The 20,508-nt window shown below is 36.3% G+C and overlaps 1 non-coding gene across 1 annotated transcript; it reads left to right on the forward strand.

Annotated features, from left to right (window-relative positions):
* Positions 1 to 19,603: 19,603 nt before the first annotated feature.
* Positions 19,604 to 19,710, forward strand: LOC136221293 (small nucleolar RNA R71). Its single transcript, XR_010685067.1, has one exon. It is a non-coding gene; the product is annotated as a small nucleolar RNA R71 (small nucleolar RNA).
* The last annotated feature ends 798 nt before the right edge of the window (positions 19,711 to 20,508 follow it).

The raw sequence follows: 20,508 nt of genomic DNA on the forward strand, positions 1-20,508 counted from the left end.
AGCGTAAGAGCCACAATACCCCTCTTTCCCTTTTTAATTTTCATAGAGTGGACCATCTCCTGGGCTATAACTACATTATCCATCATCTGCCTCCCAGGAACAAAGCTGCCTTGATTCTAGCTAATAATATCTGGAAGAATACACCAGAGACTATTGGCCACAATTTTAGTAACAGCCTTATAAAGCACATTACAAAGACTAATAGGCCTCATTTGTAAGAAAGAAGAAGGCCTCTCAACTTTCGGAACCAGGACCAGAAGAGTTTTATTCACCGGCCTAATATCCTCGGAACCACTAAACGCTCCTTTAATAAAACTATAAATACTTTCCTTCATAGTCTCCCAATGTTTATGATAAAAACCGGCAGGAATACCATCAATCCCAGGAGTTTTAGTAGCCCCAATACTAGAGAACGCCTGATCAATCTCTTTCTGGTCAATAGGGTGGAAAGCTTCCAGAACCATATCATCATCCAATCTGGGAAATGAAGTCCTAGAAAAAGCTTCATTCAGATCCACACTTTCTTCTTTGAATAAATCTTTATAGAAAATAAGGGCCAAGTTACGAATATCCTCGTCCTCATAAACCCAGTCTCCATTCAGATCTTTAATAGCCTCAATTTGATTCCTCTGCCTCCTAATAATAGTAGAAAGATGGAAATACCTGGTATTGCGATCTCTATCTTTGATCCACTCCTTTCTAGACTTCTGAAACCAAAGTAACTCTTCCTGCCTTAGCACCGCTTCCAACTCCTTCTGAAGAGTTCTAAGAAGACCATCCAAACTATGATCAAACCTAACCTCCAAAATACTGTTGGGGTTTAGTGTCCTATAGACAATTGTTCTAGGATACAAACTTAATGTAAATGAATTGTTCTTTATATCATTTGTTTTAATGAGATATATGTTTTATAACTATATAAAGGCAATCCCTTTTAAGCACTAAATAAAGTCTAATAAAAGGAAATCCGTAAGTTTATTTAAAGTGATTATAAAGTGTTCATACAAGCATGAAGTGAGACAAAACTTTATAATAAACTAATAAACTTAAAACCACCCCAAGTCAAGTGATATGTTTAGGATTGATATATCACTGTTGAGACTTGTATGTAACAATGTCTTCTGTCCGACAGAAAGCTGATCTCACAAGCTTCATATATACAGATATCTGGACAGTTACATAGATTCGATGAAAAGTTGTTCATTAGGATTGGGGATCCGATTTGAGATAACAGGATGGGTAGATTCATCTTTGTCACTTGTTCATCTCATTGGTATTAATAGGTATACTAATCCTCAGACTCAAAGGAATATTAATTGGTATTCTGGATTACGGAATGTGACGCTTTAACTCTGGTGTAACACGATCCTTAACAGAGATGACTCAGGGGTGTGAACAGTAGACGTTGGGTATCACAGGAAGTGATTGCAGGATCGTTATATATTGGATTGAGCATTTATCACTCCCAATAAATGGGAGATACATCCAAGGATCGCTTGTGGAAGACTCGACTCTAAATCCTTGCAAGGTGATAGCTTAAGACTTGAAATACAGATTTCACTTAACCTATCTATTTGAGTTGACTCGGCCTGTACAAGTAAAACGAACGTCTCGCTATATGTGACTTGACATCACCCATAGTCATAAGATTCAGTTCAAGGATGTAGTTGATAAAGGATCGAATTATACTGTAACTAATACAGAAAGGTTAACGACAGAATCAACCTGTCTTCTTATAGCTATGGGGGAATGATTACGGACTTGCTAATCACATACTCTGTACATCATTCCGTTATGCAAAGATTAAATATAATTCTTTGAAAATTAATTTAATAACGTTGCATACGGCTAGAAGCAATAAGAACCTAATGGGTCACACATAAGACTTGGAACCTAAAAGAGAGATAGATGTTAATTAATTGATGGAAGCCCAATTGAGCCCAATAAGGCCCATGGACCAAGGGGGGGTCGAAATTCATGTAGTTAAATACATGAATAATTAATTTGATTTTGTTAATCCTAATTAGATTAGGACTATGAATTAAATTAATTAAGAGATAAATAAGTTAGGAGTTTTAATTAGATTATAATACTCCTATTATTATCCAATAAGGTTATTATTATTATCCTTAATATATTAGATATATATAATGAGATAGTAATTAGGAATTCTATTCCGAATTGAATTCCTATTCAGTAACCTAATTCTATCTGACTAGGGATTAGATACAAGAGATTATAAATACCCCACCCTATGAGATTTTCGAAATCCTAGAGCTAATCCCCTATTGAGATTTTCGAAATCCATATAGTGCAAGAGAGAGAAAATTTCGACACCCCTAGTTCGGAGACGAGATTTTCTACGGCTTCCTTCCGATCAATTGATTTCATCTATTTCTTTTATCCTTGATCTTGTGTTGATTAGTTAGAGACAATCTACTTTGGTTGCTATTCAACGGTTGATTCTAAATTAATCTTCCCGTGTTTTATTTCGTGTTTGGGAACTCGGAGAAGAGTTGTGGGCACTTCATTAACAACGGTAGATTGATCATCAAAAGGTAATTCTTCTTATCCCTCTTTATATGAAATAACGGTTAACGGATCTTGTGGTTTATGGAAATAGGTTAAAATTTTTATATTTCCGCTGCTATACCTTAGCCTAATTTCCAACAAATACGTTGAATGCCTTCTTTTCTGCTCAAAAGTTTATTCTTCGTTCTGATAATATGGCCAAAGATGTTTTTATTCCATCCCACCACATTCCTTCTAAACCCCTCAGCAGCAAGTAATACATTAAAATGAGGCTGCCAATTATCATGAACAAAGTTTTTAAACTCAGGGTGAGATTCCCAAGCCACCAGGTACCTAAAAGGTCTATCCCCTCTAGGACGATGACCTTTCACCAGCTTGACTAGAATAGGGCAGTGATCAGAGTGTCTGAAAGAGAGATTTACCACAGATGCTTCAGGAAATCTACAAAGGGCCGCAATATCAGCATAAACTTTATCTAACCGAACAAAAGTACTATTACGTTTCCAGGTAAACTTATGACCAGCGGCACCCAGATCCGAAAGCCCACACAAATCCATACTCTGCTTATGGTTGAGACACCGGTTCACATAGTGGTTCCCACCCCCTCTTTGATCGCTCATAAGGGCGATATCATTAAAATCACCAGCCACAAACCAAGCCTCCTCCATACTCGTACTCATAGTATACAAAACCTCCCACAACCTTTTACGATTGGCCAAAATAGGATCAGCATAAACAAAAGTAATAAAGAAAGGTTTATTACCCGGATAAACAAACTTGCTGTGAATAAATTGTTTATCCATACTAACAATATCAATATGAACACGATCTGGCTTCCAGAAAAGCCAAATCCCACCAGCCCGGCTAGTAGCTTCTGATCTGACACAATTCCAATTTCTAAACTTTCTAACCACCTCATCAGCTTTAATACCACTGATCTTTGTTTCCAACAAAGCAAAACAAGAAGGGTTAAACTGTTTAATTAAATCTTTAACATGGATACGGGTAGCCTTGCTAGCCGCTCCTCTAACATTCCACACAAACAAATCCATCACAAAGGAAGACTACTGACCACAGGCACAACACCCTAATCCAGATACTTACCAGGGGCTCCTACGAGCCTAGAGGAGGTACTAGACGACCCCCTTTTTTCCAAAAATTCCAAGGAACTTTGGTTATTTTTCTGATTACCCTTAGGTTTTTTCATACTCATTTTATTGACACCCATAGGCTTCCCATTTCTATGCTCAACATAGTTTTTCGGGATACTAACCTCTTTGTACTTCTCATTCGCCATTGGGGCATGAGTCTGGGAGCCATCCAGGGCCTCAATTTTGGATTCAAACAGAGGGTTAACAGCCTCCACCTTATTAGTCGCCGGCTCAGCAGACTCTAATCCTGACATCTTAGCTCTAGTTGCTCGTTCGAAAGGTCAGAGTCTTGAGCATCCTCAATAGATAGAACCCAAAATCTAAAACCTGAGCCGATGAACTTAGCATCACTAGTACCTTCTTTCTCCTTTGGGCAGGGCTTCTCCTTAATCTCAGGACTGGTCTGGAGAAGACCATTATCCTTCCTAATGTTAGGAGGACGGTTCTGAACAATAGTCGCACGAGTCCTTCATTTTTCCGACCTCTTAGCAACCATCCAGGGACCAAAGTTCCTCCCATCTCCTTGAATCCCCTCTTCTCTCACTCTAATGGTCTCAACGACCTCAACAGCCACCTTCTCCCTCTTAGGACAACCTTCAAAAGTATGACCAAACATACCACACTCATAACAAATATTATGAATACCTTCATACTCAATAAAGTAAACTGTATTCTGAACACAGAATTTAGACAGAAGGGGCTTAGCAAGATCGATATCAATACATACTCTAGCAAACTTACCTCTAACTGCCCCAATGGTAGTTTTATCCACATGGTGAACTCTACCAACAAGGCCACCAATCTTATTAAGAAAGCTTTCATTATAATATTCAATAGGTAGTCCCGGGAATCTCACCCAAGTAAGAATCCTATTCACAGAACAGTCATGTGGATTAAAGTTAGGGACCCATGGCCTTAAAGCCAGAACATGGTTAGAAATAATATATGGACCACCATTAATCACAACATTATAGTCTTCTGCCCTAGTAAATTTAATTACATAATAGTCATTTTCTAAGTCAGTAATAGTGACTTTCCCTTTCTTGGCCCATTGTTCCTGGATTCTCTGAGCAAAATAGTTAAAACTAATTCTTTTTCCAAGCACCGTTACAATTAATGATAGCTTCCATTTAGCCCTGAGGCCACGCTTCTCTGTCGAGGAAAGCCGAATCACCGGACATAAAGGGTCATACTGTTCTCCATCCTCAATATTTGAATCAGAAAAATCCTCCTCCGATTCATTTTATATAATTCCTTCGTTTAACAAAGGCTCCTCCTCAACCACTCCTTTTACCGTATCTCCCCACGAATTTGTACCAAAACCTTGTTCGTAAATATTTTTGTTAACCTCATCACCGATAACCCTAGAACCCAACTTCACAACGGAACGAGCCTCCTCGGCCATCGCATCCACCACCACCTGATCACCTTCAATGGCAAAGGATGCAAGTGAATTTCTACAAACAGCACCTGCTGCCGCAGAAACCCCACCACCCACCGTCTTGGCGCCCCATGCCCCCTGGCCTACCAATCCTCCCCCCTGGCCTATCACCCCATCCCCTGCCCTTCTCACACCCCCTTCGCCCTCGCCTCTCTCCTCCGCCGCAGGGAACTCCACCCCGCTGACCCGATGCACACCACAACTCCCCTGCCTTAAACCCTCGCTCCCCACCGGATCCGAACGCTGGATCCCTAAAACTCCTCCCGTTTCGCCGATCCCCTCCCACCTTCATCCAGCCGATCTCCCTCCACCCCCCTCCTTCTCCCTATCCGAAACTGGATCCACGCCGATCCCCTTCCCAGCCACCCGATCCACCTTCCCCCGTATAGATCGGCCCCCCGTACCGCCTTGCGCCCTCTCCACCGATCGCTCCCGCACCCTCACCCGTTCACGCTCTCGTACCCTCACCCGTTCACGCCCTCTCCTTCTCCCCATCCGACACTGGATCCACACCGATCCCCTTCCCAACCACCCGATCCACCTTCCCCGGTATAGATCGGCCCCCCGCACCGCCTTGCGCCCTCTCCACCGACCGCTCCCGCACCTTCACCCGTTCACGCTCTCGCTCTCTCTCTTTCGTCATTTTGAATATAGTATAAATATCATTAGATAGTCTATTTATTTTTTTGGTTAAGATAGTCTATTTATTTATGGTTAAGATAGTCTTTAAATTTAATTCGAGTTCTTTAAAAAAAACTTTAATCTGAGATAAATATTTTAATTGATATATATATAATTTTATTTATGACATCATCCGGTTCAACCAATCCGAGTCAGCCAGTTGAATTTATTAATCCCTGATCCTTTTATCAATCTGGTTCGATCACCAGTCCGATTTTTAAAACATGTTACTTCGAATGTATCCATCCACAGTTTAACATTTTGCTGGTAGGTTTGTAAAATGAATAAATATGTAAAAGCCCATTCTGTTTGTTAAGAAGTTTTTTTTTATATATATAAAATTAGAATTTTAAGCTATTTTAAAGGTTTTGACTAGTAATCATCTAATAGTGGTGTTTGAAATAGCTTATTAGATAAAAAAAAACTAATTTTGAAAAAACTAGTTTTATGAGCTTTTCCAATTAGCTTATTGCCTCGTCTCTTTTGAATGACATTTTTACCTCTAATTACTACCTTTTAGCCTCAAATAAATGTTTTGCCATGTTCTTAGTTGTTATTTTACACAAACAACTATCAGTAATTAGTTAAGTTTTACCAAACAAATTTACACAATCAATAATTAGACTAGTCAGCTAACAGCCGATGTAATCCGCTACCAGTAATTAGCTATTTGCCAAGAAAGCCATAGTATTTGTATCCATCTGTGGGGATAACACTAAATGAAAGTGGGTCATAAATATATGTTAAGTAATTTTTACATGTGAATAATTAGATTCCAAATGTTCGAAATTACTATCAATCCTAAATGAGATATAATATATTTTGAATTACATTTAACGGGCTCGTAATTGAATATCAAGTATGGAAACAGTTGGACATACTATGAATCATATTGAGGACCACGAGTAAAGTGAAAGAATTGCTACTTCCTTAGAGGAGAACAAATATCATCAGCCACTTGATTAGTGAGAGTGATTAGTGTGCGGCCACACCCAAATGAATTAATAAGAGTTATTACTCGTTTGATCTAATCAATTCACTTAAAGATCAAGGAGCGTTCGAGCACTAAATGAGGGTGACTGTATTATGCCTCATGCTGGACTCAACATCGGGAAGCAAATGATCATGTAAGATATTAATTAGAAAAAAGTATGAAAAGAAAGTATGCTTTTTAAAATAAAATGCTCGTTCCTTTCAAATTATTACTTGCTAATTTTTATGTCATCTTTATTTTTAAGTGTTAAATTCTTAACCTAGTTTTTTACCTCTTAACCTGTCCCTAAGCTTAACCTCATTACAACCTAATTCTGAGACTGTGTTTTTATATTGTTAGAGTCAAGTAGTAAAGTAGAGGTACTCGGATGAACATGTGCAAACTCACCATAACTTTAAACAAGAACAAAAGCTGATGGTAAACACTTGAGCCACCTAAATTTATGTGTGATTGAGTAAATAACCATTGGTGAGGTGTTTATTTGGCTATCCCTTAAGATCGTTTAATTAATATGTATCCTTTTTTTAAAAGTATAACCTATGCTAATTGAACTGAAGCTTTTGGACATTGTGTCTCTATTTGTCTTTTTGAAATTTGTGCAATTACAGCTGCTTGTGTTGTGTCGAGCACTTAGTCAAAACCATGAGTTTTTTTCTAGTTTGGCTAGTCACTTACGAGTTTGGTTCTTAGTTTACTTGGGCACAAATAAAGTTTTAAGAACGAGGAGGTTTGATAGGGGTGAAAACCCCTATCTTGTGGTATGGTTTTTAGGGTAATTTTATGCTAATTCTAATAAATAAATAGCAATTTACCGTGCTTTATTTGACTTTTGTCAATTATTTAGTTTTTACTTCCATTTTAGCACTTTTATCATTTTTAATGTCACTTATGTCATTTTTATAAAATAACGTCAAGTTAGCACTCTCCTAAAGTTTTCCTTAAATATTTTGGCTAATTGATTTACCAAATATCACTATAAATTGATTTAGTACTTAAATCCTAAGTTTGGTGAATCAATTTAACCTTGAGACTAATGTTTTTGGAGTTTTAGTGTGTTCTTGCAGGTCAAATACGGAAAGGGAAAAGTTGTCCAACACTTAAAAGGCATACAAGCACGTCTCGAGACCCCTGAGGGCCAGCTCAGTGAGCTGGAAATCAAAGGAGGGCTACCACCACTCCTGGGGGCTAGCTTGGCGAGCTGGCCACCAAGGCTGGTTTTTGCCAGCCTTGAGGGTCAATCTTGGCGAGCTGGTCTCCAACTCGGCGAGTTGAACCCACGAATTAGTTCAAAAAGACTAATTATTTTCCCTCACTTGATGGGATTCACTTTGTCTCTCTCTCTCTCTCATATTTTGAATGTAACGTTAACTTGAGTTTTAAGGTCTATTTAAGCCTATAAATAAACCGTATTTCAATTGTAAATTCATCCTTTGTTATTGTAATTACTCTATATCATCTTGAGAATTCATCCCCAAATCCGTCATCTGCCATTGAAGCACCAAAGTTCCTTCCATCTCCAGTTTCAAGGGTTCTCAAGCTCCATTCTCCAATATCAGAAAGACGATTGCTTTAGTCGGCAGGTTCCAAAAAGGGATTTATATCCTTTTTAGTCTTTGTTTACTTTAAATCCTTCATGTGAATTATGAGTTGGTTGTATCTGTTATATACTGTTCTTAGGGATGTAAACGGGGCGGGGCGGGGCGGGGCGGGGATTTGGTTTCCCATCCCCATCCCCGCCTAAATGGGGATTCCCCGTCCCCGTCCCCGCCAACTAAACGGGGACAAAAACTGTCCCTGTCCCCGCCCCACGGGGAAACCGCGGGTACGGGGAATCCTCGTTTACCCATTTATATACATTCAGTAATGAGTTTACTATTTTTTTCTTTAAAAAAAGCTACATATTATTTCAGAACTAAATTTAAAACAAACAAACAAAAAACATGGAGGAGAAAATGAAGGGCACATTTTTATTATCATACATCCATTGACAAAGAACAAAACTCAGTCACTACAGGCAGTATAAATTCTCACAAGTTCATAGACCCATGCAAGCCATCATCTATTGTGGAGCAGGGCTATAATGCATACTTTCCAAAATGGGAAAAAAAGGAAAACAGCAGGGCCTCTTTTCACCAAAACACACAAAAAAAGAAAAATTAACTTAAAGAGTCTTTTATCTATGGTCATCTACTACAACAACATGATCCAGATATTCCAAAGTTCATGTAAATTATAATTTAAAAGTCACAAATGGTTAACAATAAGTAGAATGGGCCCAGATGGTTAAGGTATTTGATGATTGTTGAGCGATTTCCGCAAGTGCACGATATACGATTGTAGTAATAAAAGATATCGAACCCACAGGGAACGCTTTTTAACGAAAACTTATTTTGAATCGGTTAGATTTACTTTTAAGGTTTATAATATGGAAAATCGTTTAATTGGATTTGGTTTTGAAATTGCTAGAATAAGAATTAGACTAGAGTATGTCGAACGTTAGAAATCACTTCTGATTTAAGGGTGAATATACAAGACAGAAACGTTTAGTCCTTTAGAAAAGTAAATAAATGTATTTGTTTGCATTAAGCAAAGAAAACAACTTTAAACTTTGTATAAATTATAAAAATGTAACAACGTAAATTCCTCTAATTAAAAGGCTTTGAACGCAACAATCCTCCTAACTGGTTTAGATTGCTTCCTTAACCAAATTAATACTTTTATCCAAGATATCAATTCGTCTAAGTGTTCAACAAAGTTTTCTTGTAATGATTTTGAATTCAACTACGTTTTAATGAAAACACCAGAACTCACTTCAGATCATTTACCAAAGTGCTACATAAAAATCTATCAAATAGAATGAACTTTATTAGATGAAATGTGAATTTGATACAAGTTTACAGAGAACAAGAAGCATGGAAACTTTCGACAACTTTCAAGCGAACAAGTTGTCAATCCTTTCCTTGAACCTCGTTAGAGTTTGTCAGACTCAGGGGCGGAACCTCTACTAAATCTTCTCGCTGAATCTTCGGAATAACGATTGGTCTATCGACTACCAAAATGTAAACTAATATGAACAAATCTAAATGTTACTGTGTTTGTATTTATTTAATAAATAATGTGTGTACATCATATTGCTTTTTACAGAATCGAACTTCTAACTCTGAATCACTTGACTCAGAATTTCTGCATTAATTCTATACTAATCTTCTCTTCAATTTTCTATATATCCAACTCTGAAATCAACTCTTTATTTATAGATGTTGAAGAGTCGGGTTTAAAGAACGTGTCTGCTACTAAGAGGCGTTCTTATCCAATCAAACGGACGCGTTTCTTTGTGAACGAATGTGTACGTATAGCCCTTTCAGGATTTCTGATCTTACCGAGAATGTAAATTCTCAACCGAGAATGGGGGAGCAGAAATTAAGCCTTCGAAATGATAAGGGGGAGAAGTTGGCCGACGCGTGTCGCGATCGAGAATGGAGGATTCTCGGTCGCGACACGGAGTGATTTCCTCCGTCTCTGACTTCGTCCTCGTCCTCATTTCGGTGCGTTTGATTTTTGTCGTTTTTGACTCCTTTTGTAGGGTTTTTCTTCCGTTAACACCTCTTTTCGTTCCTATTTGGATTTTACCAAATATTTAGGTACCTTGCATGAAAGAAACATATTTGGAAGTAAAAGTACGCTAAACGGGTATAAATAGTACGAATTCGTAGCAAAACTGATGTAAATACTAATGATATTTTAGGTATATTTTGGGCTTAACAAATCTCCACACTTAATCTTTTGCTAGTCCCGAGCAAAATTTCACTGAATTTATTCTTTAACTAATCTCTTTATAAAGATAAAATATATACCTTAGTATTACTTTTTAAATTAGTTAAGCCGAAAAGACTAACTTCGCATGACAAATTTATACGCAAAATATCAAACTAATTAGTATAAATACGATATATCATTCGTCTTGTATCTTTATTTTAAAACTGAAGTATTCGGGACAATATAAGCACGCATGTTATTGAGTCTTTCGTCTCAAGGCATTTCAAAGTACAAAATTTCCTTCCCAAACCTAAACTAATATATAAGATATATTATTTTAAATAAGTACTTAGGTTAATTTTATTTGCTAGTTACGCACGAGATAAGGGTGGTCTCGATCGTAACATTATATGCTTTTTATTGCTTTGTGTTCGCTTAAGAGGTACCGACCATGCCATGGGTGGACGCAATCGTTACTTTAAACTTAAACACGCTTAATTTTTGTTTAAACGTTCCTTCCATACCTCGATTGTGATAAGGTTGGTCTCAATCGTGGCCAAAAGTTAAGAATTCAACTAATTGATTAATTAATATGAATTTATGAAATTGAAATTGTAAATTGGAAAGAAAGAAAGATAGCACATTCATCCTATATTGACTTAAAATTCAACATGTATTATGGCTAAAGTTTCCGTAAAAACTTCAATTGGTGTTAATGTAAGATGAAATCAAACCGAGCTAAAAATTGTTAGTTCAATTTAATGTCTATAAACCTAATTGAAAATTTAAAATAAGATTTATTGTATCATGAATTTCATGATATAAAAATGCATTCACTCGAGATAATTTTTCTTAAAATCGTATCGAAGATTTGTGAAATAAATTCGAAAAACATTGCCCGTATAGAAAAATTATTTCTAATGATAATGATAACCTAAAAATAATCACAAGTTAAATATTTTAAACATATGTAAAATGATGGAAAATTTTAAATAACTTGTGTTTGAAATTGTGTTGCAATATATGTTGCATTTGCATAAAACAAGCGTTGCATTTGAAAATATTGTTTATAAATATTAATATGTTGTTTATGGTAAAACGGATGACAATTGTTCGTACTCCTTGCATTTATTCATACATGTATAAAAGATATATGTATATCTCCTCCCACACTTAATTTGGACCATGTCCTCATTGGTGCAAAAATTGATAGAACATGAAATTAGGATGAAATAAATCATACGAAATAATAGAGAAATTTAGCAAATTAAAATCATCCAACATAAAATTAAAAAATTGTACCAAACTTAAAATGAAAAACAACATAACAAGATAAGGAAAGGAATAAAAGAGGTGATAAAACCTAAGCATGTGGAGGCGAATCCGTCGGAGATGGTGAGGTTCGACATTTTGACGACGGAAAAAGGAAAGCATCCGACGACGAGTGGATTTGTGCTCCCTCAAGTTGTTGAGGTTGTCATTGATAACCATATTGTTTTCCACCAAATCATCAATCTGCAAATTCATATTTCGATTATTTTCATTGATTTGGTTCAAAATGCGCCTCAAATCCACTGGATCATCATCTTGAGGTGCTTGGGGGTGTGGTTGGGCTTGTGGTTCATCCTCCTCTTCATCCTCCGCTTCGCCCTCTTCGGTACCTGCAAATTGAGAACTAGAAGCGCTGCCACCCATAGTGCCACGAAGATGGGCAATACGGGATTCATAAGAAACAAAAACCGGAGGAACCGAAGTAAGCATCAAGTGTGCTCGCTCAAGAGCCGAGATATCCAACAGCGGAACATATCCATGGTAGGTAGACATGTCATAATTCTCCAACTCACCACAGGCACCCAAAACAATAGCAATAATAAAATTTCCAAGAGGAACTTGAATGGTGCGAGCTCGCGAAGCACGAAACAAATTATCAAATAGCATTCCTATGCTATCAACCCGCAATCCTTTAAACAAGCTATCAAATACAAATAAATCTCAAACTTGAATCTTGGAGCTCTCAACTCGACCCAACAAAGAAAAACTCAAGAACTTGTGAAAATAGAGCAAACAATTATCCCTAATCATTTTGCTAGAAGTGTTCTTTGAATTGAAATAGGATTGCCCTGAAAGAGTATGCCAAATAGCATCATTATCAAAATCCCGAGGCTTGTCATGGAAATCACTAGTAGGAAAACCAAACATGTTTCCCATGGCTTCATAATTAATAGTGTAAGTGACACTATTATTGCAGAATCAAATTGAAGTCTTTTTCTTATCAATTTCTAAAGTGACCAAGAACTCCACTATATACTCCGTAATACTAGGAAAACGCATAGAGGCAAAGGTTTGCCAACCCAAAGTGTCCAAAAAGGCATTAATCTGAGTAGAGAAGTTTAAATCCCTTACCGTATCAAAGTCAAGAAATGGCATACCCACAAAATCTCTCTTTGAGCTTGAAAAATGAGTGTATCTACTTGCTTCTTCCTCCGAGTTGATGTCAAAAGGAGCTCCACAACGGACACGGAGGCGATTAGCATCCGTAACTTGTGGCTTGTGACCAACACGCTTTGTTCTAGGCATGATTGAGGTATTAGGGTGTGGAAAAACAAAGAAGCAGAATGGTAGAGAAAATAACCAAAGGTTGAAGATGAGTTTGAAATAGTAAGGGTAATGAATGAATTGGTATGGTAGTTGAAAGGGTTAAGTGATTAGAAAGGGTAATGAATAAATTGGGAAGAGTAAAAGTTATATATTGGGAAGAGTTTAGAGTAGGGGATTGGGTAAAAAGTGAGGTGATGTGAGGTTTGGGTAAGGAATAGGTATATATAGGGTGAAATAGAGTGAAGTATAGGTAGAGTAGGAATAGGAATAGGCTCAAAATTATGGCAAAAATCCGGAATTAGTGTGCATACAGGTCGCGACACGGCAAATTCAGAGAAATTTCGCTATGAAATTTGGCCCTTTTTTGCTGAAGTTACCGAGAATTAATAATTCTCGGCCGAGAATCAGTCCCTTGTGACTTGTTCTTGTGCATTTTGACCCTGTTTGTGTAATTGGCTGAGAAATTATGTCCTGAACTTTATAAAAACTGAACCTGTACTAAAAATCATAAATGTAAAGCATTAAATGACAAAGGAAAACCAAAGGTTTGTCCTTGTTAATGAATCACTTAATGAATATAAATGCATGTAAGTTGAGAATACCAAAGGTTTGTACTTTTTAATAAGAATTGAATGAAACATTAATGGACATTAAATCATGTAAGTTGAATGAATCTATATTAATAGATACAAAGTCATGGATTTATTAATTCATAAGTGATTTATACAGAACATTAATGGATTAATGTGATGAATTTATGGACATAAATCAAAGATAAAACATCTTAATAGTTTATTACTAAAAGTTTCATTTGTTTGAAAACAATATGAGTTAGAGTTTTATTTATTATTATTATTTGTTCAAAATGAAATGGATTGAAAATAAACCATGATAAAAATAAGAAAGTTAAGCAAATGAATAGAAATTCTTATTGAATCAAATATGTACAAAACAAAACAAATCAAAGAAAGCATGTACAAAACACACAAATATTTACAATATGAAAATGAAAAACTAAAACTATTCTATATACTCGTCTCTATCAAGAGGGATTTCTCTAGCCCGATAGCGATCAATTTTCAATTGTACAAAAGCTTGACGTTCTGGTGCAAAAAGAAAATACGGGCCTGCTCGAAAAACACTCTTCACGAGGCCTTCATATTCTAAAAACTCATAATCCAGCGTCGAAAAAGATTCATCCTCACTCCAAGGGACAGTAATGGTTCCCTTGGTTCCTAGAATTATTCCGCATATTATATTTCCGAAACCAATCTTTTTATCCCTGGATCGAGAAGCGTCAACAAGACCTTCCCTAAGAATTTTGGAAGTATCAACTGTATTGTCTTGGAATATATCTCCAAGGACATATAAATCGGTGTCTTTGACCACACTGCTTAATGTGCGACCGAATAGACTGTGACACAGAAATTTGTGTAGATACAGCATCGAGTTGGAGTGAAATGATTGGTTGTAGGCGAGTCGAGGATTGAAACGCCAAAATCCCGCTAACATCCTCCATATATCAGTGGATGTCATATCTTTGCCAGGATGACGTTTGATTACATCCCTTGGGGGAAAACCAAACCAGGCATGTAATTCAGGGTATCCAAAAGTAAATGTTTCGCCATCTCGACGAAAACTAAGACGCACTCTTCGTTTGTTCACAAAACGAACTGTACCGAAAAGCTCGAGAATCCAATCGCCAATTATAGGAAACCGCATGTTGGCGAATTTAGTCCATCCTAATCTCTCCAAATAGCGATTCATGTCATCGCTTATTCCGAGTTGATTATTTAAGAACTCGTCCATATACAGCATACCAACGAAGAACGCATATCGAAATTTGCAGTAGCGTCTGCCTTCGTCATGATTGAAAATAGGAAATGGTGCACCATAGCGTTCTGATAAGTCAGGACGCTTATTGCTTGCAGCAACAATTTTCTTAGGGGATTTGTGTTTGGCAGTCATGGTTTTGTGAGGAACGAAAAGAAATGTTTCTGTAACTTAGTTGATAATGGTGGTTTGAGAAAATCAGAATTTTGGTCTGACAGAGATGAAAAGAAAATAATGTAACAGAAATCTGAACCTCTAAGATTTATTTATAGGAATCATAGGACGAAAAGAGGTTTTGTTTTGATGTGAAAAGGCATAAAATCATACCTCTGAAAGTTGAAGAAACTCAATTTTTCGAGTTTGAAAGGCTGTGTCTGCAGGATGAAGAAGAAACAGGTCTGATGGTGCAGAAAACACCCGTGTCACGACCGAGAATCCCAATTCTCGGTCGCGACACGCTGATTTCCTTGCGGAAATCAGGCGTCGAAACCCTATATTTCTGATTCTCAACTGAGAATATAAATTCTCGGTAAGTTCAGAAATTTCCTTACCTGTTTGATAATTCTGAAAATGTGAATTCTCAACTGAGAATTCCAAATTCTCGGCTGAGAATCACTGAATTTCTTCTAATTCGAACTATTGACCTAAAATTAAATTAAAATCATGACTTAAACATATTTGTATGCATCTAAATCTTAATATAAAGTCATCTAGTAATTAAAAATCATAAAATTGACATGTGTAAAAATAAAAACTAAATTAAAAACTAAAAATGAAAAATTTAAACTAATCAAAAATTAAAACAAAACAAAACAAAACAAAGAAAAAATATACGAAATTGAAACGAATTAACCTTCAGGAAATTGTGTTATGAACTCAATCTCCTTAATTGGAACATTTTCGTAATAAATTTTGCATCTATTACCGTTCACATCGAATAATAAATGAACGGACATCCTTAAACAACGTAGGCCAAAAGAATCCACATTCTAATATCCTGGCTACTGTTTTACTAACGCCGTTATACCCTCCATAAGAACTAGAATGGCATTCTGACATTATAGACCCGTATTCATTTTCACTAACACATCTCCTAATCATTTCGTCGCCACAAGTTCTGAATAAGAAAGGATCTTCCCAAAAATACTGTTCAATGTCAAAAAAGAATTTCTTCTTTTGTTGAAAATTAATCCTTCCGGAACAATGTTGGCTGCGAGATAATTTGCTATATCCGCATACCATGGCGACATGAAACTTTTTATTTGATAGAGATATTCATCAGGGAAATCATCTCGTATACCGATAGTCTCACCTATAGGACCATTTTCATCTTCGAGTCTTGATAGATGATCGACGATAAGGTTTTCTACTCCCTTTTTGTCTTTAATTTCTATATCGAATTCTTGTAACAATAAAACCCATCTAATTAGACGTGGTTTTGCATCTTTCTTAGAAAATAAATATCTTAAAGCTGCGTGATCGGTATAAATAATAACTTTTGAACCTAATATTGTTTTCTAGATGGTTACCCCGGATTCTTTCAAATATATATTTACCCAGATGACCAAGACAAAACAACCTTCACATGTCCTTATGGAACATTTGCATATAGGAGAATGCCTTTTGGTCTATGTAATGCACCAACAACATTTCAACGTTGTATGACTGCAATTTTTAACGATTTCATTGAAGATATCATGAAAGTTTTTATGGATGATTTTTCCGTTTATGGAGATTCTTTCGATGCATGTTTACAGAACTTGGATAAAGTTTTGTCTAGATGTGAAAAAACGAATTTAAAAATGTCATTTCATGGTTGACGAGGGAATTGTTTTAGGTCATAAGATATCTGAAAAGGATTAGAAGTGGATAGAGCAAAAGCTTCAGTGATAGAAAAATTACCCCCTCTAACTACTGTTAAGGTAGTACAGTCATTTTTAGGATATGCAAGTTTTTACAGGAGATTTATTAAAAACTTCTCTGTAATTTCCAAACCACTTACTAATTTTCTCATGAAAGACTCAACCTTTGATTTTAATGAAGATTGTGTTAAAGCTTTCAAAACATTGAAAACAGTTTTAGTCAGTGCACCTATTATTGCTAAACCCGATTGGGATTTACCTTTTGAAATCATGTGTGATGCAAGTGACTTAGCCGTCGGATGTGTTTTAGGTCAAAGGAAGGATAAGAAACTTCATGTTATTTATTATGCAAGTCACACACTGTTAGGTGCACAATTAAATTACACCACAACCGAGAAGGAAATGCTAGCGATAGTTTTTGCATGTGATAAGTTTAGGTCATATCCCATGTGAATTGACTACCCTGAGTTGGTATATCAATCAGCATATTCTCCTCAACAGATTCCTGGAAAGCATGACCAGTTATCCTTTCGATCATTTGATCAATGAAAGGTAGAGGAAAGTTTCTTTGTTAAGGTTCCTATAATCTATACAAACCCTCCAATCGGTGGTGGTTCGCGTAGGTATCAATTCACCTTCGTCATTCCTTACAACAGTTATACCTCCCTTTTTAGGTACACAATGGATTGGACTAACCCATTCACTATCCGAAATAGGATAAATGATTCCATTGTCTAAAAGTTTAGTAATCTCATTTTTTACTACTTCTTTCATATTCGGATTTAAGCGTCTTTGCCTATCCGCTTTAGGTGGCTTATCTTCTTCTAAGTGAATTATGTGCATTACAATACTAGGATTAATTCCTTTTAAGTCTGAAATTTGCCATCCCATACTTCCTATTCTGTTTCTAACAACTTCCTTTAATTTTTCTTCTTGAATATGCGTTAATTTGTTAGAGATTATTATAAGTAGAGAATCGCCTTCGCCTAAGAAAGCGTACCTCAAATGGTTTGGTAATTCCTTAAGTTCTAATTTAGGAGGAATTACAACTGAAGGCGGAACTGGTCCATCTTCTCGAATTAAAGGCTCCAGGTTCTTATCTTCTAATTCTTCACACATTATAGGTTCTATTACTTTTTCTTTTTGAATAATGTCATTAACACATTCTTCAACTAAATCAAGTTTCATACAAGCGAAATCCTCCATAGGATATTTCATTGCTTTGTTCATATCAAACTCGATCTTATCTTCTCCTATTCTTAAAACTACTTTCCCTTCCGACACATCAACTAGAGCACGTCCCGTGTTCATGAACGGACTACCAAAAATTAGTGGACAATTAACGTCATATGCAAAATCTAATATAACGAAATCAGTAGGAAAAATAAATTTGTCAACTTTAACTAAAACATCTTCAATTATACCATATGGTCTTTTAGTGGTTTGATCTGCTAATTGCAAAACCATATTGGTACGTTTGATATCTTCTTCTGAACCTAACTTATTAAAAATAGACAATGGCATTAAGTTTATACTTGCTTCTAAATCACAAAGACAACTTGGGAATTCAATATCTCCCAACTTACATGGAATGGTAAAACATCTGGGATCTTTGAGTTTAGTAGGCAAATTACTCGACACTATCGAACTACAATCTTCAGTTAGCGAAATGGATGAAATTCCTTCCCAACTAATTTTCTTTGAAATTAAATCTTTTAAGAACTTACCATAATTGGGAATTTGCGTAATTGCATCCATAAATGTCAAATTAATGTGCAAATTTTTAAGTTTGTCTAAAAACGTCAAAAGTTGTTTGTCATAGTCCTTATTTCGGACTTTGTGTGGAAAATGTGGTTTGGGTACAAACGTTTTTGTACTCGAGTTTATTGGTGTATCTTCTTTGGATTTTAGTAAATCAGTTCCTGGTAAAGTTGAATTTCCGGGCATTTCCGGACCTAAGTAGTTTTTCCCTGAGCGAAGAGTGATAGCCTTTACATGCTCTTTCGGATTTTCCTCCGTATGGCTGGGAAGACTTCCCTCTTTGCGGGATGGAATTGATTTAGCAAGTTGTCCAATTTGAACCTCCAAATTATGGATGCTAGATGATTGGTTTTTAATAAGCTGATCGAATTTATTCTCGATCCGTTTAAAACCATCATCGTGATTACTTATTTTTCCACTCATAGCATCAATAAATTTGTCGATCTTAGAAGATAAAGTGCTAGTCGTATCTCTTGATTGATTTTGATAATTATTGGTACGATTTTGATTAGCATTCGTATTATTATTATTATCTCTCCAGTTAAAGTTAGGATGATTTCTCCATCCAGGATTATAAGTATTGGAATAAGGGTTATTAGTTTGGTTTTGCCCTTGGACAAAATTTACCTGTTCAATCTCGCTCATACCTTCATAATCCACGTCCGTTTGTATTGTATTACCATTAGGATCGCACGGTGCTATAAACCTATCTATTTTGTGCGATAAGGCAGAAAATTGGGCTTGTAACATCGCAACTGGATCAAGATTCACTATACCTTTAACCGATGATGTAGTTGAGGATGATGGTTTCGCCACTAGTATATGTCCACGATCTGCGGGCCACATACTACTGTTAATTATCATTTCCTCCAAAAGTTCTCTTGCTTGGGCAGATGTCTTTTTCATAAATAACCCTCCCGACATAGCATCTAATGAACCTTTAGTTGTAGGATTTAATCCATTATAAAATGTTTGCATTAAAAGTGCATCGGGAAATTGGTGGTGTGGGCATAAACGTTGAAGTTCTTTAAAACGTTCCTAAGCCTCATAAAGAGTTTCGTTATCATGTTGAGAAAAAGATGTTAACTCTTTTATGACTCTTGCGGTTTTTGCTAAAGGAAAATATTTTGATAAAAATGCTTGGGCAAGTTGGTCCCAAGTTTCAAATGTTGCACCTGGCATCGAAGTTAACCACTCTTTGGCTCTATCCTTCAAAGTAAAAGTAAAAAGGCGAAGTTTGATTGCTTCGGCAGTCAAATCTGTTATTTTAAAAGTGTCACAAATTTCAAGGAAATTTGTCAAATGGGTGTTAGGATTTTCGTTAGGTAACCCGTAAAATGTTACGTTATTTTGCAACATATTAAGCAATGCTGGCTTAATTTCAAATTGGTTTGCATTTATTTGGGGTCTAACTATGCTGTTGGTAACACCGGTCACTCCTGGCCTAGCGTAATCCATAAGTGTAGCCATAATTTCTGGCTCGGTATCTCTAGTTTTTATTGGGGTTTTGTTTTTGTTTTTCTTGTTCTTTTTAAGGGTTCTTTCAATTTCTGGGTCTAATAGGTTTGGTGGCGTGCCCGAACTTCGAGAACTGCGCATGAACTTGAAATTTTGCATGAACCGAAACTACCTTCAAAACAGAATTTGAAAAATAAATATGTTAGTAATTTGAAATAAATAAAATATAAAAGTTTGAATAAGTATATGTAAACCTAGATTCGAAATAAAACACGAAAAATCTAAATTTTTGTCAAAAATTTTGGCGTTCCCCGGCAACGGCGCCAAAAACTTGTCGAGCGATTTCCGCAAGTGCACGGTATACGCTTGTAGTAATAAAAGATATCGAACCCACAGGGAACACTTTTTAACGAAAACTTATTTTGAATCGGTTAGATTTAC

This window comes from Euphorbia lathyris, chromosome 2 (assembly GCF_963576675.1).
Source record: "Euphorbia lathyris chromosome 2, ddEupLath1.1, whole genome shotgun sequence".
Taxonomy (NCBI): domain Eukaryota; kingdom Viridiplantae; phylum Streptophyta; class Magnoliopsida; order Malpighiales; family Euphorbiaceae; genus Euphorbia; species Euphorbia lathyris.